General features: G+C 38.9%; 1 long non-coding RNA gene across 1 annotated transcript; it reads right to left on the minus strand.

Moving 5' to 3' along the window:
- Nucleotides 1-237: 237 nt before the first annotated feature.
- On the minus strand, nucleotides 238-6753 carry LOC106097983 (uncharacterized). The gene is made up of 3 exons (XR_001224057.3): nucleotides 6682-6753; nucleotides 3877-3976; nucleotides 238-419 (listed from the first exon to the last, which is right to left on the minus strand). It is a non-coding gene; the product is annotated as an uncharacterized LOC106097983 (long non-coding RNA).
- Nucleotides 6754-7421: the final 668 nt, after the last annotated feature.

Genomic DNA, 7421 nt, shown 5'->3' on the forward strand with positions numbered 1-7421 from the left:
GCTCGGTAAACACAGAGATCATTGGCCAATTGACACATGCTGTTTTGTTTTTCAGTGTGAAACTGGCCACTGGCAGCAATGGAAAGATTCATACATACAGCACGATGCAAAGTTCTTTTATATTTTTCTAAGAAAATAGGAAACAGGTGCAAGCATAAATGTAAATACAGTATATAAGCGAAAAACTGAGTTTGTATAATTTTAACACACGTTAAAGTCCGTAATTGGAATGACTACCTTTATTCTCCAGCACAGCCTGAACTCTCTTTGGCGAGCGTTCTTGGAATTTCTTTAATTAGTTGTCAGGAATAATTCTCCAGGCTTCTTGAAGGACATTCCAAGCTCTTCTTTCCATGTTGGCTGTTCAGTTCTCTGTCAAGATGATCCCACACTCCTTCAATAATGCTGAGGTCAGGGTTCTGTGGAAGCCAATCCATGATTAATAGTGCGATTGTATGTTTTTGTATGCTTTTACTGTCTTGGGATCATTGTCATCCTGAAAAATGAAGGCGTTGACAATCAAACATTCCAGATGGGAGGAAAAAAATCTTTTCTGTGTTAATAATTCGGTCAGTTTTGACAAGATCCTCAATAAGACTGGATGAAATACATCCCCAAATCATGACATAGTCTCCACTGTATTTTACAGATGTCTGTAGACACTCACTGTTGTACCTCTCTCCTCATCTTTATATTAATCATAGTTCGAACCAAAAGTTGGTGGTGAGTCTTTAGTGAACATGTGTTTGCACGTCCTATTCTTTGAAGAAATGACTTTCAGAAACTGCTCATCTTCTGTAGATAATTTCTTATGCCTGGTTCTTCTTCTCTTGTCCTCCACTTGTCCAGTTTAGTCACATTTATTAAGGCCATGCTGCACACTGTGCTGAGATATGCCAAGCTTAAGACTTAAAGCTGTTTGAGAATCACCAAATGTAAGTACAACAATTGGAATCAACTCCAGATCGTTTATCTGCTTAATTTGTCATGAAATAACAAAAGAACGCGCCCCACCAGGCAATGAAAATAATTATGTGATTGTTATCCAATTACTTCAGAGATTCTGAAAAGAGGAGACTGTGTATAAAATGACTGTAATTACTAAACAATTAATGCAAATCTTTTGTGAAACCCACTGAATTAAACCTGAAATTGCGCACTTCAATCACATCTTTGTTGTTTGATATGTACACTGTGGTGGTGTACAGAGGCAAAGCTACAAAAATGAGTCATCTCTCAAATATTTATTGACCTGTCTGTAATTCTCATTTATCTTGTACTTTAATTTCAATTTCCATTTAGAGAGCTGCAAGTATGCAGCTCCGCTGTCACATCTGTGGTAACATAAGATGTATTATACAGGCTGGATATATTACTATGATACATGTGGTTGTCTGATCTGTGTCTTATTATATACCGAGGATATCAGGAACAGTGATATGCCATGATAAGCACCCTTCTTCCGCAAAACCCTTACTGCTTGATCAATGCAACTTGGTGCTGCAGCTTATGGACACATCATGGGCAAAATAAAGAGGACAATAGTGGCTTCAAGATGAATGTACATGTGGTAACATGTTGGCTGTCTTTATCATTGAGAGTACGATATGGAATGCTCCAAAACAGCGTCATATGCATTCTTCTATTTTATTAGTCCTGCAATGTTGTCCAGAGCAGGTAGTCATGATTTTCCCTCTTAGTAGCTGCAGCTTCACCAACAAAGTCTGGTGCACTGTGCATGCTGTGCAGTGTACTACAGTGAGCCTTACAATGCAGTATATCTCTAGCTGTTTAAAAGAAAGGCAGCCCATAGATTTAACTGACTTGAAAATCAAGCCATCTGGATTTCTTAACGCTTTGTTAAACCATAAAACTACTATTTTGTGCCAAATTATGAGCTTTAACAACGGGTTGCTTGTAACAGAGAGCCTAAAGATACTCGATTAAAATAGTTTCTTTTACTCTGTTATGTGTAGACACAAAACTGATTCATCCCTTGAGTCAGGTGCTCTCTTTTAATTGATTTATAGGTAAGTGTTAAGTAGCTTAAAAAACAAACTTTTTCTGAAAATGGTCAGTTACAAGGACTGGAAATCAGTGAAAAAGTAGCCACTTTTTAGAACACTTTAGAAAATGAAGTCTGACTCCTTGGAAGGAAAATATTTTTTAAAAAGTTAGGGGTGTCTCAAGATAATATGCCTGTTTTTTTGTTCTTTTTTGCTCTCTTGCTATACATACTGGTTTTAATTTTTAGCTTTGAATCAGTATACTACTACTAATATGGGTATCTATGCTTTTCATCGTCTTGCTACTTTGGATCTTGATTTAAAAAGGCTAAACTTTGATAACCATTCAATTAAGTCCAATTAGATGTTTCCATAAATACGAAAATTTTGTTGCGTGGCTTGACAGAAACGATCACATGGCACAAACTGGAGACTGTGTTTCCTCCTCTGAGCCAAATTTGTGTTATTACTTCCCTGCATTCTCAAATAAATAAATAAATAAATAAATAAATGAAGAGCAAATAAAAAAAAAACTTAAAACATTTTTATAACCCTTCCTATATCTGAGTTTTCTGCCACAGTCTTTGCAACCTCTAGCCTGTTGTGATGAATAAAAAGCATCTTTTTTCAGGCTGACTCATTGTCATAATCCAGATTTTTTAAAAAGCCACTTTAAATGTACTTTTCTGGGTTTCACAAGATATAGTAGGATTCTGGATGCTGCACAGGCTCTCTGCAATTTGTCTGCATCTGTGCAAAATGCAGTGAAAAACTACAGCTGTCTATACAATGACTATGGCTGTGTCTGCTCATCCTTTGAGACTGCAGTTTTGGTTGCAGGCTAATTTACTGTGTTTCTAGTCTAATTGTAAACAACCAAAAAGAAAAGATTATTTCCCCAGCAGCAGTTAAGATTCCAATATAAACATCTCAGACACATCACCTGCTAAGTGGTGTAAATTAAATCTGAGCCGACGCTTGGTGATAAACAGCAGAAAATAAACGAAGGAACAGCGCAGGGGTGGGACAAGTAACTAAGCATAATTCATCCGATTAAATCCAAACAATCTGAGGAGGATAGTAGCTAACCCACAACTACTGAAGCAACGACAAACAGATTTAATGTAAAATGAGTCACTTTTGCTCGGAAAATGTGAGACAGTTACGGGGAGGTTAAGCCCATAGTGTCTGCGTCGTGGGACACAGAGCTGAGCCTACTTTGAACTTTATGCCCCAGTTTCTCATAGTCAGACACAGCAGGCATCATCCCAGTGTTTCCCTATGAAAGCGGCTCGGACCGACCATTATCCGGCAATAAAGCCTTTAGCTCTGCTGTATGGTGGCCAAAGCCCTGGGGGATGAGATAAGACGCGAGGGTGGATTTGGCTCTTAAAGCTGTAAATCTTTTTTTACATGCCCTCCTCTCAGCTCATGTTGGAGACTGTTGCTGTCTGAGCTAATTGGCTGAAAGGACTCTGGCAGCTCAAGGCCATGAAAAGAAAATGAGCGACAGAATCCAATTGGCTTTGCCTATACAAACAGCAGTCTGAAAAATGACAAAGGGATCACACAGGGGTGAAGGAATTCAAAAGAAAGAATAATGAGAAGGGTGTAATGACATGTCACAATACAAATATTGAAAAGATTAAAGAAATATTTGCTTTATATTTGAGCTGCTATTTGCTCGTCTGCCAATTTAATATCTGCATGTATGAAGCTATCATCACCAGAAAAACAGCGCATTCCAGCGTAAATCGAGGTAGCATTCAAGGGGAGGAAGATTGTTTGTTTGTATTATGTGGCAAAAATGAAGAACAAAGCACCCTTTGTGTATGGGCTACACAATAAATATGTAAAAAGTTGTTCTGACCTTGTCAAACCCTCGGGGAGGAAGCAAAAAAAAAGACTTTTCTCAATAGACCAATCTGGAGTGGACGTTATGGTTACATTACTGCAGCTGTGTGCAAACTCTGTGGGGGGAAAAATGAAAGAAATACAGCAAAAAGCCATAAGTGCATGAGGTCATTTTGCGCCATTATAAATGCAAAAACAAAAAATGACCTTGAGAGTTTTATTGAATATCGCTGCCCTTGGAAGTGAAAGGCAGAAGCTGATGGTTGCATGCAATTAAATAGACACACTGAACTGAATGAAATCACTGAGAACAAGGCTGCATGAAATCTGCAGCACAAAAAAAGGAAAATAAGTGATGCACGGGACTGTTGATGTTTCTTTATATTTTGTCAGGAAAATGGGAAATTGTTGCAGTGGTTTACTGAAATATTTTGATAGGACGTCAACACCACTGGCTGAAATGCAGCGCCCAACCATGACAGAGGCTTTACCGTATTTCAGATGGCTGCAGACACTCACTGTTGTACCTTTTTCCTGATGTGCTACATACATATATCTTGACAGCTGCTTTTCAGTTGAGACCATTTTTGATGAGGCTTCGGTGAACAGTAGATGGCTCAGCTGAAGGCATGAATCTCTCGTGTGTCAGGTCGTTGCCTGACGTTTTCCTATTTCTTAAGGACATGACTTTCAAATATAATTTTGTTCACCTGCAGTATTTTTTTGGTCTGCCACATCTTCTTTTGTCCTCAAATTGTCCAGTTTATTCAAATTATTTGAATTTTAAGCTGATATTTCTTTGGAAACCTTGATTTTGGTACTTTGTTGGTACAAAATGCTATTTTATGACTGTCAAATTTTCTAATTTTTGGTATTTTTTTTTTCAATTCCATTTCAAAGGGGAACAGGTTATGTGTTATTTTGACAGGCTAGTCAGGTACAAGGACTGGACTGAAAATGAGGGAAAAAGGAGCCAATATCCAGAGATCTACGTTATGATTTTACTGCTTTACTGCTGGGTGTTTCCCAGCAGTAAATCTGGGTGTTTCCACGTACTTAACATTAAAATGGTCAATATTTTAGCTGTGGAGTGACATAAGAAATCAATGGCCACTGACAACAGACACAAATTGAGGACATGGATTAAGCCACATGAAAATTGTGACGATTTAATGACTTTATGTCATAAAGGTAGAAGATATAAAAGCAAAAAGTGGAGAAACTAGAGGCTTCAAGGTGAAGCTAAAGCACTCTGCACCATATAAGGAAAGCCATTTTTGGTAATGTCCAGTCTTCAGTTGGAATCTTGTGTTAGTTTCTATTAACTTAAATGTTGTTTTCATTCCAGTTTAATTTCTAGAAATCATAATAGATGCGATCAACTGTGTATCTTACCAAGCTGTGAGCTAAAGCACCCATTAATTAACAAAGAGTGATGGTGGCAATAAGTTTAACTCGGTGCAGAAACCTGTATTTAGGAAACAGCAACTTGGAGGCGAATAATGACCTTGGATGCGTGCCCACGTCTGTTTCACTCAGCAGACTGTGTACTGCTGCTGTGAGTGCGGCTGCTACGACACCTGAATGAGCGTGAAACAGCAAGCCATCACGATAATGTTCGGCTGAGAGGAGGTGGGTGTGCGGGGGAATTTGTAGGAGAGAGGAATCATTGATATGAAGATTACAGACAGCTCTCCGTGCAGCGTTCATGAATTCTTATCTTTGCATTACTCACTCTGACTCAAAATAAGAGCACAATGTCAAAATGGAACAAGTCATTTGTGGCGATAAGAAACAAACCCCTGTGGTGGTTTTTAATTTGTGCTGTATTTAAATGTGATCCCCAGCAGGGAATAAGATCTGTCTGAGAAAATCCTGTCTCGGAATTAACTTCTGTATTTTTAACCTAGACAAATTTTTAAACTTTACTGAAACAATGAGAGGAGAGAAGATATAAAGATGTTCAACATCTTTCAGATATAGCTAGCTGAAAAAGCAATTTGAAGATGTGTCATAGTTAAAAGACCAAGTGATTAATCAGTTTATGTCTAAATTGTGAACAGATGGACCATTAAAGAGTCTTTTCAGTGACATTTTTCTATTTCCTTCCAGGCACTTTGCATTAATGTCTCACTTTTGCTTTCCAGCGGTGAGGTAACACTAGGTAAGGTCAGCTTAGAGAATGGAGCACTTGACCACTAATGTCAACAAACAACTGACCGATGTTAGCCAGCTAGCTTGTGGGCTGGGTAGCTAGGAATTTGTGTTCATTTTCAAGTAAGCTAAGAAAAAAGAAACGTAGTTAAAACTATCCAGCCAGGCAGTTATGCTATGCTCAAGGGATGCAAATACACGCTTCAAGCAGCTTGTGCCCTAATGGCTTCCTGGATGTTACGCAGAGGACCTTTAATGAAAACAATCATTTCCTGCAGCCATAATCCTCTTAATCCTCATGAACCCAGTACGGTGAAATTTGTTCAGTTTTCCAGTTTACATGTGAGCATAATACTCAATTTTGCCAAATTCATGTGATGGATACTCTATGTCCACTCTATCCTCCCCTCCTTCTACATTCTTCCAGTGGTGAATGAAAGGGATTCACTGTTAATGGAGAATGTGAAGTCACTCCACTGGCAGAAGAACACAGGCTAGCACCTGGATGGAGCATCTGTCTCGCTGTGTGTGACTGACAGATTGCAGTTTGTGAAACACGGCCAGACAGACAGTAGACTGGATACCAGCCATTCAATTAAATCCCACCACCATCAGTCTCACGACCATTATGACTCAGCCACTACTACTCTGATGGAGATTTACTCACCTGTGTTCCCATTTCAGACCAGAGGAGTGGAGCCAGCTAGACGATATCCTCCTTTTCCATTTCTCCAACCTGGGATAAACACAGACACATCCAAATGATTTGACAGCAGAAATGGATACACAGACCTCTATATCTCTCTAACAGAATAACATTTGACAGATCCCACAAGGCAAGTCCAGCAGGATGTATTTCCAGTAATACAAACCAACTAATCTTTTCCACAGAGGTTTACTTTGGTTCTTGTGCACATATGAATGGGTGCATTTTGTCAAACCATTAACCTCGTAGTCTAAAGTTGCAGTATATGTCTCCATGAAAGCCCACAGTCTGTCATTTTGATGACCCATATCACCTTTCATTCGTTTTTACCATGTTTAATTCAAATACTGAAATGGTAAATGTTTCAGAGAGCAAAAAACGAATCATAGTGGGTTAGTTGACAGATATTTCATGAATAGTTTTTGGGTCATTGATAGGACTGTCTCCGCTGATATGGAGGAGAGAATGAAGGTAGATATATTGTCTGTACAAAATACCAGGTGGAAGGGAAGCAAGGCCAGGAGCACTGGAAGTAGATTCAAGCTGCTGAAATCGAGTAGGGGTAATCTTGGAGGAAGAGTACATAAAGGGCACTGAGGAGATGAAGAGTGTGTCAGACAGGATCATGAGTTTGAAGCTAGAAATCCTAGAGGTGATGTTGAATGTTGTCAGTGTCTGTGCCCCACAGGTTGTGAGTTAAA

The sequence above is a fragment of the Oreochromis niloticus genome, linkage group LG8 (assembly GCF_001858045.2).
Source record: "Oreochromis niloticus isolate F11D_XX linkage group LG8, O_niloticus_UMD_NMBU, whole genome shotgun sequence".
Lineage (NCBI taxonomy): Eukaryota > Metazoa > Chordata > Actinopteri > Cichliformes > Cichlidae > Oreochromis > Oreochromis niloticus.